Consider the following 18308-nt stretch of genomic DNA (forward strand, 5'->3'; position numbering starts at 1 on the left):
TCAGTTGAGCCTAACATGTCAGTATGTCATTTATCTTTTGCATACTCCAGTCCAGCTACACACACTGTCATCAGATGAGGATCTTCTTGCTCCAAGGAGAATTCTGGGTTGTTCTGAAGCAATGAGCAGTAAGTGTACTGCCAAGGATGTGCTGGGAAATTTAGTATCCTTTATAATACAATAGTATCCAACAACCTTGCATGTGGTTGCAATATCTGTTACAGTGGTTGGATGTAGCATAAATTCCCACATTAGATCCCAAACAATTCAATGGTTATTTTGGTGTCATAACAATCTTGTCTCTCTCAGAAAGGGCCCTGCTGAACTTTAGAACAGAAAGTCCTTCTGGGGGCACAGAAGCCTCCAGGTCACCACCAGCTTGTGGTCTTGCTCCATGTTCGACAGCATGGATATGAACTTGTTGTGTACAGAGGTTGGGGCACATGTCAAACAGGAAGTCAGACACTATATTAAAATCCCCACACAACTTTAAAAAATCATGCTCTGTCAAGTGGGGATATTTCTCAGGCCAAAACTGCAATATCTCATTCAGCAAAACTTATATCCGAGTTATAGACTCATAGAGTTTAAGCACAGAAAGGGCTATTAGATTATCTAGACTGACCTCTTGTATACAACAAGTCCTTAAATTTCACCCATTTGCGCCCATATTGACCCAATAACTTGTATTTCTCTAAAGCTTCTCTTCCTGAAAGGCACCCGTTCTTGATTTGAAAAGTTCAAGAGATGAAGAATCCACCACTTCCCTTGGTAGTTTTTCCAATGGTTAGTCACCCTTATTGTTAAAATTTTTTGCCTAATTTCTCATTTGAATTTGTCTGGCTTCAGCTTCCAGCCATTTGATGCTCCTTATGGCTTTCTCTGCTAGGTCAAAGAGCCCTTTAGCACTTGGTGTTTTCTCCCCATGAAAATACTTGCACTGTAATCGTGTCACCTTTCAGTCTTCTTTTTGATAAACTAAACAGATGGAGCTCTTAAAGTTTCTCGCTGAGGCATTTTCTTCAGCCTTTGCATGATTTATGTGGCTATTGTCGACAACCACTCCAATTTTTCAACATCCTTTTTAAACTGTGGGCATCAGAACTGGATGCAGTATTCCAGTATCAGTCTCACCAATGCCATAAACAGAGGTAAATGTACTCACTGCTATCCTGTTTCTACATCAAAAATTGCATTAGCCTTTTAAGGCAGAGCATTGCACTGGGAGCTCATCTTCAGTTGCTTGTCCACTAAGACCCCGAAATCCTTTTCAGAGTGACTGCTTTCCAGGATACAGCCCCCCATTCTGTAGGCATGGCCTGCCTTGTTCCTAGATGTATAACTCTGCATTTGGCTGTATTAAAAAGCATTTTGTTTGAATGGGCCCACCTTACCAAGTGATTGAGATCATTGTGTATGACTGCCCAGTCTTCATAATTATTTAGCCACTCTGCCAATCTTTCTGTCCGTCCATCCACAAAGTTTATCTACCGTGATTTTTATATTTACTTCCACATCATTGATGAAAATGTCGAGCAGCATCAGGGCTAGTACCGATCTTTGCAGAACCTCACTGGAAACACCCCTATTCAAATGATGATTCCCCATGGACAACTACTTTTGAGAACTGTCAGCCAGTTCTTTATCCATTTAACATGTGCCCTTTTGATATTGTATAATGCTAATTTTTTTAATCCAAATGCTGTGCAGTACTAAGTCAAACACCTTACAAAAGCCTAAGTTTGCACAGTTACCTTTATCAACCAGACTTGTCATCTCACTAAAGAATGAAATCCGGCTTGTTTGATGAGGCCTATGTTGACTGTCATTTAAATTATATTCCTATCTTTAATTATTTATCAATTGAATCTTGTATCAGCTTTTCCATTATTTCGAGCTGGACTGATGTCAGGCTAACTAGCTTATAGGTCCTCGTGCTACCCCACTTGCCCTGTCTAAATATTGGCACAACATTAACACTCCTCCAGTATTCTGGAATTTCCCCAGTATTCCAAGATGTATTAAAAATGAACATTAGAGGACCATAAATCTCCTCCATCAGCTCTTTTAGGATCTTTGGGTGCAAGTACATGCACAGTCTCTGAGAAGAGCACATAATGGACATCCAGGTCAGTTACTGATGTCTCCACTAGGATGGATAGGTTTTGTGCACTATGGGCCTGATCCAACGTGCACTGGAGTCAATGGGAATCTTTCCACTGACTTCAATGGACTTCAGAGCAGACCCTAAGATTGCACTTCTCAGGAGGTGTAAAGAAGCGCACATTCAGTCTCTTGGTAATTTGGGGTACTCAGTGTGATCAAACTGTCTCCCCTATAGGAGAGTTGTATCAGGAAGTCCTTTTGTTCAGATGGGTTATATTTTCTTTTACATTTAATGGAACCTCTTGGCATTGTATGTGTAGAATTTCAGAGTGACTGGTGGTGCTGCTCAGCAGCATGCTGGAGACTATTTATGCAGTAGTGCCCAGGGAATTAAAAGAGATTCTCCTTTGGGTCATGAAAGAAACCAGTGTTAATTCACCAGGAAAACAAGCAAATCAAAATTGTGATGTTTTAGTGCTAGGGTGTCCACCACAGATGGTAGCCTACTGTATGAGTCTGTGCAGTGAGCATATACCAGGCCACAGCGAGTAGAGAGAAACACAAGTTGCACTGTGTTACAGCATGGCTAGTTTCAAATGCTCTCTGTTGTATTCAACAACGTACTTCAAGTGCCCTTTGCTGAGGAGTCCTATTTATAAAAGGAGACAGAGGCTGCAATAAGCTAAAGAGAAACAACTGTTTCACAGTAGAGAAAGTAAATATAGGCTAGCAAATTGTGTAGCTCAAGTAACACAGAGGTCATCACAGACCAATTAAGCCCATTACTATCCTTGCTCAGATATAAGCTGGAAGACTATGATGGTGGAAAAAAGAAAGAAAGATCAAGAAAAGAGGAGGAGGAGGTGGAAGACAGGGAAATCATGGAAAGCAGAACTAATATGGGTGTTGCCAAATGGAAGAATATGACCCTGCCTGGATCTTATTAGACTGCAAGAAAAGACATGCCCAACTAAAGAGTTAGTTTTTAAACCCTTCAGCTACAACCTTGCCAGGAGAGCAAGGTCATAAAAGACAACACTGATGACAGGAAAGTGCCTTCAGAGCTTGCATTAACTATAAGTAGTAACACAGCATTATGAAAAGGCTCAAGCATCATGATGTTATGTAAACCAGAAAGGGGAAAGCACAGAGTTTAGTTAGCAGTTACTCTAGTCCTGCAGCAGCTCCTGATTAGATCTTCCACTCTCAAGACTCTGGGCATATTTCATCACTTCTGAGTCTTTAAAAGTGAAGGCCTTGCTGCCTTTGAAAACTTTGAGGATGACAGAGTGGAGAGTCAAAATGGAGGCCTTTTTTTCTTCCTTTCGGGGTGTAATCTGTGTGCTGCCTTGAAAAGTCTTGAAAGAAAAACAGTTTCTCTCCCCCGATAGGTGATAGTCTTCAGATTTAGGCCACAGCCAAGATGCTCTGGAAGTCGATGGATTTATGAAACCTATTGATTATAGGTTTAGGTCAAGAGCCATTGCCAGTGCTGGTACTAGGGGCCTTGTGAGCCTTCTTGATTTTTCCCTTTCTTGAGTTCAAGGTTGAATATTTGGGGAATCCAGGTAGAAGAAAATGCCAGAGGACCACAACTTCAGGAAACCCAACCAGTCTGAGTGTACATCTGCGCTTGGAGCTGGAAGTGTGAGTCCCATCTCGCATGGACATACTCGGACTAGCTTTCATCAACCCAGCACCCTAAAAACAGTAGTGTAGACCAGTCCGCATAGCATGGGCAGCGGCGAGCAGCGGCACAGGCTAGCTGCCTCAGGTATGTACAGAGGGGGCCCCAGAAGGTTTGTACTTGGGGTGGCTAGCCCGTGCTGCCCCTTGCTGCTGCCTATGCTGCACTTCTATTTTTAGCGCGCTAGTTGAGTGAGAGCTAACGCAAGTATGTCTACTTGAGCTGGGAGTCACACCCCCAGCTCCACCCGTAGCCCATCGCCTGAGCTTCAGACTTCTGCTTCCTGCACCCTCTTCCCTGCTCTCTCTCTAAAAAGGGCACCTTATGTTAGGAGGCTGCAGAAGCAACTGAGCTGCAGCATGTGCAGTTTCAGTGGACGCAAACAGCTCCGCAGCTCTGATCTCACTGTGAAACTCGTTCACGTGGGAGATGAGTCAATCTAATGAAGATGATCACAGGAAGAACTTAACTGCACAGAATTTGGCATGTCAGGCTAGTTGTGGTCTGATTGGAAATAATGTCATGAATCACTTCAGGTGTCAGGTCTCCTGAGCTGCAGTAGTGCACCATCCAGGCCTTCTCTGGCTCAGGACTAACTTTGCTGATGCACTCTGAGTCTTGACATCCTATTTGAGTGTAATTTTCTTTTTAGCACTCAGAAATTATTCCTTTGTTCTCAGTGGGATAAGAAATTGGTAGGATAGAACTTGCTAGATTTAGGAATTAGGCAGGAAGTCTCTGACAGCTCTCAATAAAACAAAACCCAGTACCAACCATAATACTAACTCATTCCTCTTAACATAGCTCATTGGGGACAGATTGTTGATTTCTTTAGGTATAAATTAGCAAGGGCAGGAATACACACACACACACACACACACACACACACACACCCTTCTTTTTTTTAAAGGTTCTTTTGTTGGGATTGTTGCCGAGAGATAACTGAACATCCTTCCAGCCTTAACTATTCTTTAACTATTTTTGTCCTTGGGAATATTTGTAAAAACACTTCTTATTTCCCTTCAAACATTTTGGATGGTAAAAAGAAAAGGAGTACTTGTGGCACCTTACTTTTGGCTCAGATCCTTAACTGACTGTTGAGTAATTCTGGTTAGGTTTCGTTCTCTCTTCTAGTACCTAATATTTCTTCACCTCAAATCTTTCAATGCTCCCATGCAATTGGCCATCTTTTTATGGTCCCAGAATTCTTCTTTGTCTTTCTGAGCAATTAGGCTGAAGTGCTTTAGTTATGGTGTCTCAACAGATTCTCCAGCTTTCTTCCACACTGATGAGCTTTTAATACTTCGCCTACTACCCTACTGAAGCTCACTGGCCTCTGCACTTAGATTGTAGGCTCTCTGGGGCAGAGGCTGTCTTTTTATTTTGTGTTTGTCTGGCACACTGGGCTCCTGGTCCACGACTCGGGCTCCTAGGTGCTATCATAAGACAAATAATAGATTTTGTGATGCCTCAAATTTTCTGTTCTGAAACTCTAATGCTCATGTATTCTGTGAATTTATTCTTTCATATGCTAAATTCAAGTAACTCAAGATCTCTGGTTTTAATTTTTCATAGTATGTCCTTTCAAATTTTCAAGCACAGTATGTAGGATGAGGAAAGATGGCTTTTCCTCTGGTAGAAGTCTCTGCTTTCTGTCTCCTACCAAATGCAGGAACCTCTTTAGTGATGTATGTTTGAGAGATGTTGCATAACAAATGTAATTTGGATTGTTAAAATCCTTCTTGATTACCATGTCACGCAGTTTAGGGCACGTTTTAGAGTTGGTCTGGGAACTTCTTATTCTTGCTCTCCGCCAGTCCTGGTGATCTGCAGCGTATGTCCTTGGTAAGTTTCCACTTCATTCTTTTTGTCCACCTCATGCAAAGAATTTCACTAATATACTCTTCATTTGTTGTAACTGTTCAGGGTCCAGATGCTCAGCTTCTCCTCTACAGATCTACACGCAATGCCTGAGGAAGTCTATTGTATGCTGTCTCCTGCCCTCTGGTCACATTGCTCATTTATACCTGCCTCTGCTGCATTTGCTTCCGGTAATCATTGGCTCACACTCCCAGCTACAACATCACAACCAAGAGACAGGCTTAGGATGGTGAGATTGTTAACCATTCCATCAGTAATAGGGTACCTGGAAGGGACCTCAAGAGGTCATCTAGTCCAGCCTCCCCACACAGACAGGACAGTGTTTACCTAGATCATCCCTAAAAAGTGTTTGTCTAACTTGTAGAATCTGAATCTGAAGGCCTTGTACTTAAAAACTGCCAGTGCTGGGGGGTTCCACAATTTTCATTGGTAACTTATTCCAGTGCTTAACTATCCTTATAGTTAGAAAGTTTTTCCTAATATCTAACCTCAACCTCCCTTACTGTGGATTAAGCCAATACATTGTGGCTTAAGTTTCAAAAACTGCATTGTACATGACAATGAAGGAATGTGGTATTTCACTGTCATTCTTCTGCCTTATCTGTGTGATGTAAAAGATAACAAATCAATCTTAGTCTATTGCTATGATAGTCAAACTTATCTCAGATATTTAGATTGTAAGCTCTTTGCGGAGGGGGGAAAATTGTATTCTCTTCGGTGTGTTCTTTACTTACCATCCCAAACCTGAGTTGCAGTCTTTAGGTGCTATTGGGATACAGATAATAAATAAAATACAATGAAGGCAATTATTTTTTTATTGTATTAGAAAAATAAAGATAATTGGCTAGCTCATTAACCTCCCATCACCTATTCACTCCCTCTTGAAGTCTGACTCACTTTCAGTCTCGGAGCTTTCCCTCACCACTCATAGACACTAATATAAAGTTTATATTTACTATCGTCCCTTTAAATCCTTTTTTTAAAAAAAAATCTGAGCTCACGTTTTGATGTGCTCGTCTTTTTAAGAAGCAGGGATTTTGTTATGGTTCTGTGATATTACACTTTTTATACAGCATCCTGAAGTGTATTGAAGGAAGTAGGGGAGGGAGGTGATATTTAAATAAAAATACCACCATCAGTAAAGGATTGATGAATAAAAGCGAGCATGTGTATGAATAATAAATTGCCTCAGTATAGCAATCGTTCACCATTGCTTCAACATGTAGCAGTTGGGAGCCCTCTGCTGGCCATAGGAGGAGATTGCAGAGCAAAGAATGAACATACATGTTACACAGCTGCTTCAGGATTTTGATCCCACACTAAATCTTTGTCTGTTTTTCCAGCCTGATAGTAGATCTTTTGTAGTGTTGTTTGGTAACAACCCTTTAAATGTTTACTTTAAAATATATAGAACCAGAGGGCAGACGCACCATGATGTATTTTACAATCAAGCAGCATAAGCTTCCTTGTACTAACTGTGTCCACAATAAGGGGTTCTTCTGGTACAGCTATTTTGGGGGTGGGTGCGAGGGGAAATCACACACACATTCCCAGAATAGTTAAACTGGTACAAAGTCTGTGTGGAGTTCAGGCCTAAGAGTGTTTCAACACAACATCCATAGGAGCTCAAAAACTGCAGTGCTGAGGGCCAAGTAAGTTCCTAGAGAGAGCTCCCCAGTACAGGGGTTGTACCACTTTGGTTATACTGGTATAGTTAAAGAGGCACAATTTGTGGGTGTAGACAAGGTCTTCATTCCCCAGCAGCCTGAATCAAGGAATCCTTTGTGCCTGTAGGCTTTAGTCTGAGCGTGTGCAGCATTCATCGATGACACCATTACCTGAACTATGCTTGTGCATGACAGTGGAAATAGGGGCAGAATGTACTCTTACAATTTACCCTATGCAAAATCAACATTCTCCATCAGAAGATATTTTGTTTTTATTTTTTTAACTGAGCAATGGAAAAAACAAAGACGTGTCCTCCTGGAACAGGCCACTGGCCCTTCTAGAGTAGATCAGGGTGCTGTTAGACAGTTGCCTTTACAAATACAGTACTACTGATGAAGACAAAAAAAACCTGCATATAGTGAATGCACCTGGCCAATTGTGCAATAAAAATACAACGGTTGTGCATGCAAGTTATTTCTTCTTTACTGCCAGATGGTGATTATCTTGTACTCTGAATCATGCAGATTAGTAGCCCTTGCAATTTTATCCTAGCGGGTGCAACTACAGATACTATTCTCATTCAAATAAGTGTCTAAGCCTCTTTTTTTTAACCTAATTAAAGTTACCAGCCACAATGAACAATAAGAACCGTAAGGAGCTCATTCCCAAAGGCCATGGTGTCAGGGTCACTGTTCCTCCAAATGTTAGCACCAGTGTAAGGTATGAAAACAAAAGCCTCAACCTGCCTCCCCTCCCCCCAACATCCATTGGTAGAAGTGAAGCTAGAGGCTGGTTGGAAAAATTTGGCCCACCCAGCACCTAGTTTTCTGAGGTGCTGCACTGTCACCTCTCCCAATCCACTTCAGCTGGAGTTGTGGGTTCTCAGCCCCTTGGAAAATCTGCCTCTCTGTTCTGTCTTCCTTCGCTGCACCGTTTTCTTCTGTGTCTACTTGTCATTCACTCAGTGTCTGTCTCCCAAGCAGTCTTCTTTCCTTTTCGCCTGCTTCCTCTGTCTCAAGTGTCCCCCCTCTATTCTTTTTGGCCCCTTGCATTCTCTCTCTGTGCTATTCTGACCTCTGCGTATATTTTAGCAGGCAGCAGTAGGGCTGGGTGGATGGTGCAGCTTGGGTGAGATGCCAGTGAGTGATGAAGGGTTATGCAATAGTGGGCAGCCAAGTCTCAGGATCCCTGGAATCTTCATTTCTAGGCTTCCTGACATTAGGGTATTTAAAATGGGGTCAAACTTTTGTAATTTTTTTACATAAGAAAGGCCATACTGGGTCAGACCAAAGGTCCATCTAGCCCAGAATCCTGTCCTCTGACAGTGGCCAATGCCCAGTGCCCCAGAGGGAATGAACAGAACAGGTAACCGTCAAGTGATCAATCTCCTGTCGCCCATTCCCAGTTTCTGGCAAACAGAGGTAGGGACACCATCCCTGCCCATCCTGGCTAATAGCCATTGATGGACTTTCCTCCGTGAACATATCTAGTTCTTTTTTAAACCCTGTTATAGTCTTGGCCTTCACAACATCCTCTGGCAAAGAGTTCCATAGGTCAACTGTGCGTTGTGTGAAAAAATACTACCTTTTGTTTGTTTTAAACCTGCTGCCCATTAATTTAATTTAGTGACCCCCTAGTTCTTGTGTTATGAGAAGGAGTAAACAGCACTTCCTTATTTACTTTCTTCACATCGGTCATGATTTTATAGACCTCTATCATATCCACCCTAGTAGTCTCTTTTCCAAGCTGAAAAGTCCCAGTCTTATTAATTGCTCCTCATATGGAAGCTGTTCCATACCCCTAATCATTTTTGTTGCCCTTTTCTGAACCTTTTCCAATTCCAGTATATCTTTTTTGAGATGCAGCGGCCATATCTCCATGCAGTATTCAAGATTTATATAGAGGCAATATGATATTTTCTGTCTTTTTATCTATCCCTTTCTTAATGATTCCCTACATTCTGTTCGCTTTTGTGACTGCTGCTGCACACTGAGTGGATGTTTTCAGAGAACTATCCACAATGACTCCAAGATCTCTTTCTTGCGCGGTAACAGCTAATTTAGATGTGTAGTTGAGATTATGTTTTCCAATGTGCATTACTTCGCATTTATCAACACTGAATTTCATCTGCCATTTTGTTGCCCAGTCACCCAGTTTTGTGAGATCCTTTTGTAACTCTTCACAGTCTGCTTTGGACTTAACTATCTTGTGTAGTTTTGGATCACCTGCAAATTCTGCAACCTCACTGTTTACCCCTTTTTCCAGATCATTTATGAATATGTTGAACAGGACTAGGCCCAGTACAGACTCCTGAGGTTACCACTATTTACCTCGCTCCAGTCTGAAAACGGACCATTTATTTCTATCCTTTGTTTCCTATTTTTTAACCAGTTACTAATCCATGAGAGGACCTTCCCTCTTATCCCATGACTGCTTACTTTGCTTAAGAGCCTGTGGTGAGGGACCTTGTCAAAGGCTTTCTGAAAGTCTATGTACACTATATCCACTGGATCCCCCTTGTCCTCATGCTATTGACCCCCTCAAAGAATTCTAGTAGATTGGTGAGGCATGATTTCCCTTTACAAAAACCATGTTGACTCTTCCCAAACAAATTATGTTCATCTATGTGTCTGACAATTTTGTTCTTTGTTATAGTTTCTACCAGTTTGTCCGGTACTGAAGTCAGGTTTACTGGCCTGTAATTGCCGGGATCACCTCTCGAGCCCTTTTTAAAAATTGGCATCACATTAGCTATCCTCTATTCATTTGGTACAGAAGTGGATTTAAATGATAGGTTACAGACTACAGTTATTAGTTCTGCAAGTTCACATTTGAGTTCCTTCAGAACTCTTGGGTGAATGCCATCTGGTCCTGGTGACTTATTACTGTTTAGTTTATCAGTTTGTTCCAAAACCTCCTCTAATGACACATCAATCTGCTACAGTTCCTTAGATCTGTCACCTAAAAAGAATAGCTCAGGTTTGGGAACTTCCCTCACATCCTCACCTGTGAAGACTGATGCAAAGAATTCATTTAGTTTCTCTGCCATGGGCTTGTTGTCCTTGAGTGCTCCTTTAGCATCTTTATTGCCCAGTGGCCGCACTGGTTGTTTAGCAGGCTTCCTGCTTCTGATGTACTTAAATTTTTTTTTGCTATTACTTTTTGAATCTTTGGCTAGCTGTTCTTCAAATTGTTTTTTGGCGTTTCTAATTACATTTTTACACTTCATTTGCCAGAGTTTATGTTCCTTTCTATTTTCCTCACTAGGCTTTAACTTTCACTTTTTAAAGGATGCCTTTTTGTCTCTCACTGCTTCTTGTGCTTCGTTGTTTAGCCAGGGTGGCACTTTTTTGGTTTGCATACTATATTTTTTAATTTGGGGTATACATTTAAGCTGAGTCTCTATTATGGTGTCTTTTAAAAGTTTCCATGCAGCTTGCAGGGGTTTCACTCTGGTCACTGTACCTTTTAATTTCTGTTAACTAACTTCCTCATTTTTGTTTTGACCCCCTTTCTGAAATTAAATGCTACAGTGTTGGGCTGCTGTGGTGTTTTCCCTGCCACAGGGATGTTAAATTTAATTATAAATATTTAATTATGATGGTCACTATTACCAAGCAGTCCAGCTATATTCACCTCTTGGATCAGATCCTGTGCTGCCCTTAGGACTAAATCAAGAATTGCCCTCTCCTCTTGTGGGTTCCAGGACCAGCTGCTCCACGCAGCAGTAATTTAAGGTGTCAAGAAACTTTATTTCTGCATCCCATCCTGAGGTGACATGTACCCAGTCAATATGGGGATAGTTGAAATCCCCCATTAATATTGATTTTTTTATTTTTATAGCTTCTTTAATCTCCCTGAGCATTTCACAGTCACTATCACCATCCTGGTCAGGTGGTCGGTAATATATCCCTACTTCTATATTCTTATTATTCAAGCATGGCATTACTATCCATAGAGATTCTATGGTACAGTTTGGTTCATTTAAGATTTTTACTTCATTTGACTCTATGCTTACTTTCATATATAGTGCCACTCCCCACCAGGACAAACTGTTCTGTCCTTCCAATATATTTTGTACCCTGGTATTACTGTGTCCCATTGAGTATCCTCATTCCACCAAGTTTCAGTGATGGCTGCTATATCAATATCCTCGTTTAATACGAGGCATTCTAGTTCACCCATCTTATTATTTAGACTTCTAGCATTTGTATTATAAGCTCTTTAAAAACTTGTCACTTTTTAGCTGTCTGCCATTACCTGATGTAATTGAATGGGACTCTTTTTCATTTAACAGTTTCTCATCAGATACTACCTGTATTTTATCATCTTCCATCCTCTCCTCCTTACTAGGACATAGAGAATCTCCATTAATAGATCCTCCCTTAAGGGTTGGCTCTGTCCGAACCAGGTGCTCCTCCACACGTGTCGGCTTCCCCCAGCCCTTAGTTTAAAAACTGCTCTACGACCTTTTTAATTTTATGTGCCAGCAATCCGGTTCCATTTTGGTTTAGGTGGAGCCCATCCTTCCTGTATAGGCTCCCCCTTTCCCAAAAGTTTCCCCAGTTCCTCATAAATCTAAACCCCTCCTCCCTGCCCCATCATCTCATCCACAGATTGAGACCCTGCAGTTCTGCCTGACTGGCCCTGCATAGGGAACTGAAAGCATTTCAGAGCATTTGTATTATGGTAGTGACTACAGGTCACCACCAAGATGACAGGTTCTGTCAGGGGGGCTGGAACAATTTGTACAGTGGGGGTGCTGAGAGCCATTGAACCAAACTGTAAATCCTATATATAATGGAAACCACTTCAAGCCAGGGGGTGTGGCAGCACCCCAGTGCCCCTAGATCCAGAACCTATGGGGTCTGTACACACACAGACCCTGTCCTGAAGCATTTATAACCAAAATAGATAGTCTAGTCAAAGGGCAGAAGGGGTCACACAGACACAAAGCAGTGAAGTAACATGCGCAGGGTCACCCAGAAGGTCAGGGGCAAATCTGGGAATTTCCTTAGGCCCAGTTGAGAGCCCCTAAAGAGACAGGGATGTTGTTCCTGGTGTCAGCTTGGCTATTTCCAGTTTTAACTCTTTCTAACTGAAGTTTTATTTTCTGCTTGTTTATGAATTCTTTCCCTGTGTTTTTAAATTGCCCCATGTGTCTAAAGGGGATTTGCATTTTATAACAGGGCTCCATCAATGTGTTTTTGAAATACAGAGTGCTGGGGTGGTTCTCTTTTTACAACTTTTTTCTGTGACATTACACTTCACAATTTCTGCAAATTTGTAAATAAAAGGGGAAAGAAAACGACCCTTTTGTGTTTAACAAGCTCACAAAGCAGCGCAATTGCGCTTGTTTTAATGGAACTGAAGGGTATAGTCCCTGCATGACTGTCTGCTAGACCTGGATTGCATCAGAGATGTATGTGTCTGAGTAAGTTCCGAATGTCTGTTTTCAAAACAAGCTGATGTTAAGCATGTTTAAAACAGCTGGCATTTGTTATTACTAGGCCTTGTTACTGGACTAATATGCAACACGCAGTCAGGCTAATAATTCACACTGTTAAAGAATACGGTGTCCAGGGTCTGTCGTGGTCCTCATGAGTTAGCTTGATGTTTGCAGGCATTGTGGTGACACTGCTTTGGAACAGGCTCCCACTCCTGAACTGGACTGACGCCAGGAAGTTTCAGGCACTGATAGCACAGACCCTGATGTACAGTGCAGTCAGGGAGCTCTTAAATTCTAGAGTTATTGCACACTATTTACACAACAACCTCACAGCAGAAAACAGAAAAGCAAGCTGCATGACAGAAAAACGCTGACCTAGGCATACTGGCTCTGGGCTGACTAGAATAATAAGCTGGATCTAGCTGCACAATCAGAAAGCAAAGGATTAGAGTTTAAAAGCTTTGTAGCTGGGTGTCCAAAGCGACGTTCCTAACCCCATAATTGGAAACCAAAAGGGAAGGAGCCTAATTTTCAAAGGTGTTGAGCACCTAGAATGTTACCTGAAGCCCGTAGGAGCTAGAGTGCTCAGCACTTACGAAAATCAGGCCACTTCTGTTGAGATGAATTTAGGAGCGGAACTTTAGACACCCAGCTTTAAAAATATTGGCCTCTGTCTTTAAAGCATCATTTCATGCTAATCTTTCTGTCACTTCCATGTGCATGCGTGAGTGCACGTGGCCTAGGGTTGCCAAATTTCTAATCGCACAAAATGGAACACCCTCGCCCCGCCCCCATCCCCTCCCCTGCCCCTTCTCCGAGGACCTGCTCACTCCATCCCCCTCTTCCCTCTGTTGCTTGCTCGCTCTCCCCCACCCTCACTCACATGCTCATTTTCACCAGGCTAGGGCAGGGGGTTGAGGTGCAGGAGTGGGTGAGGGCTCCAGCTGGGGGTGCGGGCTCCAGGGTGGGGCCAGAAATGAGGGGTTCAAGGTGTGGTAGGGGGCTCCGAGCTGGGGGTTGTGATGCAAGGGGGGGTGAGGGCTCTGGCTAGGGGTGGGTATGAGGGGCTTGGGGTTCAGGAAAGGGTTCCAGGCTAGGGCTGAGGAGTTTGGAGTGCAGAAAGGGGTATGGGGTGCAGGATCTGGGTGGCACTTACCTCAAGTGGCTCTCTAGAAGTGACCAGCATGTCTCTCCAGCTCCTAGGTGGAGGGGCGGCCAGGGGGCTCTTCACACTGCCTCTGTCCACAGGCGCTGCCCCTGCAGCTCTCACTGGCTGAAGTTCTCAGCCAATGGGAGCTGCAGAGCATGTGTTTGGGGCGGGGGCAGCATGTGGAGCCCCCTGGTTGCCCCTATGCTTTGCAGTCAAGGAACTTGTCCAGTGTTACCTCTAATTTTTTCCATCCATGTGTGGAATGAATTTTGTTATGTGCACCATATCGAGGTAATGTGCGGATGTGCACTATCAGTAGAAACAAAAAAACCAAGATATAATATATATTTTTTTAAAATTACCATAGGGATAATTACTCCAGCCAGGGTAGGTTAGGCATTTTAGAACTCACTACTCAAAGAATTAAGTTTAAGCGTAAGAGAGAAATAAAAATTATGAAATGCATAGACCAGTTAAAAAACTAAAATAACACACTTTGAAAGAAGTATCAAAAAGTAACAACAACAACAATACATGTATGTGTTGGGAGGCGAGTATGAATGTGTGTGTGTGCGCGTGTGAGACAGAGATGTGTGTTCCCTCTTTAAGTATGCTGCCCCACTTTATGTACACTGCCCTTTTAAGTAGATCAGCATGTTCAGACACAACAGCAGCTGCCAGGAAGCTCCCTCCATCTAGGCCTGTCGTGTCCTCTCCCCCCACCACCTCCCTGCTCTGTGGAGATGGGGTACAGAGGTGGAGGGAGAGGTATACCCTGACATCAGCACCCCTCTTGTCCTTCCCCTTTCCCCCCCCCCACCCTGCACAGCAAGCAGGAGGCTTCCAGGAGCAGCTCCAAGGCAGAGGGCAGGAGCAATGCGGAAGTGGGGGGAGGGACATCTGAACTGCGTGGCACTTGATAGCCTGCTGGGAGGCCGCCCAGCCATGCAGCTTAGAGGGAACTGAAGACTTGTCGCCGCTTCTGGGGAGCTGCACGGAGCCAGGAAGAGAGCATGCCAGCCCTGCACTAACCAGACTTTTAACAGCCCGGTCGGTGGAGCTGACCGGAACCGCTAGGGTCCCTTTTCAACCAGGCGCTCCGGTCAAAAACTGGACACCTTGCAACCCTAGCACGTGCATGTGTGTACACGCACCTCCTTCTGTCTTTGAAGAAAACCTTTCCCACCCTGAATAAACCAGCTTTGCATGGGAGTAGAGGGATAGACTCTTCCCAGTCTGAAAAGCGTCTGACCAGCACAATATTACAGTCCCTGGGTTATACAGCAACAGCTTCACAGCTTGTAACTCCCTCACAGCATTGGTTGCAGTGGATCCAGGTAGTTTATGGACCCAAGCTCCACATCTCTGGCTCACCCATACATCACCTCCTCTATGGTGCCATAGAGGGAGCCATTACTGAGCACTACTCAGTAGTGTGTTGGGGATATCTCCAAGCTCCTGCATGGCCTTCCCTTTGCACAGTACAAACATGGTGGTCCCTATGCATTCTGGGCTTTCCACATCCCTGATCCAGCACAGCACACACACTGGGAGGAGGGAGATCAAGTCAGGATCAATTCCTGATAGAAATAGTGGGTGAAATCCTGTCTCCTTGGAAGTGAACGGCAAAACTCCCATTGACTTCAATAGGGTCAGAATTTCAGCCAGTGAACGTTAAATAAACCTAGGCACATACAAATTGAGATGAGAGCAAGTTACTGATCAGAACACAAGCCTGGGAAATTAAACCCAAGATATCCTTATGCCCTGGTGCTAGGAAGTCTACAGACCAAATTTGGGTCTTTGTTCTTTGTCCTTTAAGGACACTTTCAGCCTTTAGTCTGTAAGTTATAAACTCATTGGTCTTTTCCTCCCTGCCATCCCAAGAGTCATGAAAAGGTGCATTCGAGGTATTCCTGCTGAGCTATGGAAATTAGTTTCCCTCTGGGAACAACTGATCAAAAAAAAATCACACTCATAGACTCCAATGCATTTTAATCCTATTTATGTCTCCAACAATGAAATTAAAATTTTTTAAAATTACACAAGTATGTTTTTTTAAAACAAATATTAAAGTTACAATGTAAATAGGGAGCAACTCTATGTTCGTTAATGGAGTTACTCTGGATTTACATCCATGTAACTGAGATCAGAATCTGCCCCGGTAAGTCTCTTCTTTAACACCCCAATCCAGTAAACCATCTCCGTTCACAAAGCATTTAGGTACATGCTTAACTTTAAGTACATGCTTTTAAATCCCATGCACAAGTTTCAAGGTAAGGGGATAGGGATAGACTTGCTTTAATTGCTTTGCTGCAACAGAATCTATCCCAGTAAAAGGCAGCTGGTAGAATGATGCTGTGAGCTCCTGTCGCTCACCTGCTCCAACAGCTACCGATAAGATGACAAAAGCTATACCACTCATTTGATGCTCTAGACAGAAAATCTCTGAGATAGAATGTTGTCCTAGGGTCAGCCGGGAAAATGAGAGTCTTGGCTTTGCCCCAAAACATTTATTGTGGATAAACACCTTTTGTGTCACCTCAGGATTTATTTAGGCGCTCAAGACCACTGACCTTTGGTGTTGTACAATTCCAGGGACATTATTTGTTAAACCCGTTGATCAGATGCATATGGCAAGGCAGATAAGCACCCCCCAGGAGAGGCCAGAGTATACAACACTAAAATTTACTTAAAGAAGCCACTAGCTAGAATATGTAGCCTGACAAAACTAAACAAATTTGGAGGCAAGGAAACCAAGAGCCTCAAAAAATCAACCCCCATATCAAGGAAATGGCACCAACCCCAACAGGTGGGTTTTGTACTGTAACAGGTTGTTGAGGGGACACGGATTGATCTCCTCCAGGATGATGTTTTGCAATAGAGAACCTTTTATGGAACAAATCCTGCCGCCAGGCTGCTCCTTACTGAAGCTAGAGATGAAATCTGACCCAGCCCAGATGTCAGATATTAGTGGGCAGCAGCTTTAGGAGAGATGTGATCACTCAAATGTTTTATAGTCTGGACGATCTCTTTAATGTGAAGCTGTAACTCCCTAGAGAGGGGAGAGGAATAAAATGCAGTTCACCGGCAACAAAGAGAAGAACCAAAATTGTGACTAATTCTAACTACCACAGACCAATAAGAATAATATAAAGTGCCTGGGAACTAGAGAAGGATTTGAATCCAAACCTCAGATCTGAGCACCCCCTCACATTTTGGTGAAGCTTAGATCTGCTTAGATTTGGTGACGCTTGAGCTCAGTGCACTACTACTGAAGATCATATTTATCTAACTTGTCTTGCAAATCTAAAAACTGTCACTTAAAAAAAAACCATTTTCCTTTGAAGTTAGTCTTTTCCAAAGACTTCCAAGGGCTGTTAAAAAGCAATCACCCATCCACCCAACCCTCCCCCCCCATATAATATTCACACCTAATCCTAGCCAGTGGGAAGACAGGCAGACAGACATGGACTTTGCAGTGACTTAAAACAGTTTAATGTAATTCCAAGACAAAGTGTGATTACATTTCTACACATATACAATATGCATATGTGAGTTTACAAATTCTGATTAATAACTCGTTTCACCTCAGAGACCGAAAAAATGATCAAAAAGAAACCGTGAATAACAAGCTATAACATAGTTCACCACAACGGGACCTCCTTTCTCACCCTACGGTTAGTAATATTACAATTAAAATAACTATATTCTTCTATAATGTATTTTCTGTTAAAATCATCTCATAAATTTACAATGCTATTATTAGTTTCCAAGACTAATATAAATTCACTCCATTTTTCTACAACGAAAATGATTATTAATTAGAAGCACACAACGTCATGATGAAAAACACAAGCATTTTTTTTTAGTAGCAAGAACTTGATTGGTTAAGAATTAGTTTTCTTGTAAAACATTCTAAAGCCAAGTAAAATATCCATTCTTATAACATACCTATAAGATGAGCCTAAGGAATAGGTTACATATAGGTCTACAACACATCAGTTTGTTTGTTTTTTAAAAAAGAAGAAATACATATTTACCAAAAAAAAAAAGGGTGGGGGAAAAAGAAAAAGACAAAAAGGGAAAAGAAAAAAAGAGGGACAATTCACATAGGAAAAAAGCAGTACACAAGAAAATACTGTTGCATACAATTTTCACAAAGATTAACACTCATATTACAGAAACCGTACAGTGGAGGAACACAACGGATCAGGGCTTTCATGGGGTTACTGGGCTGAGATGACACTGTAGAGAAAGAACCATCCAAGATTCTGGGTGGGGGCCAGAGGGCATCTTTTCCCTTGCATTTTTTACAACATTTTCATGTTTTTTTTCCTCTCTTCTTCTTTACAATTCTGGCACAG

Source organism: Natator depressus, chromosome 1 (assembly GCF_965152275.1).
Source record: "Natator depressus isolate rNatDep1 chromosome 1, rNatDep2.hap1, whole genome shotgun sequence".
NCBI lineage: Eukaryota > Metazoa > Chordata > Testudines > Cheloniidae > Natator > Natator depressus.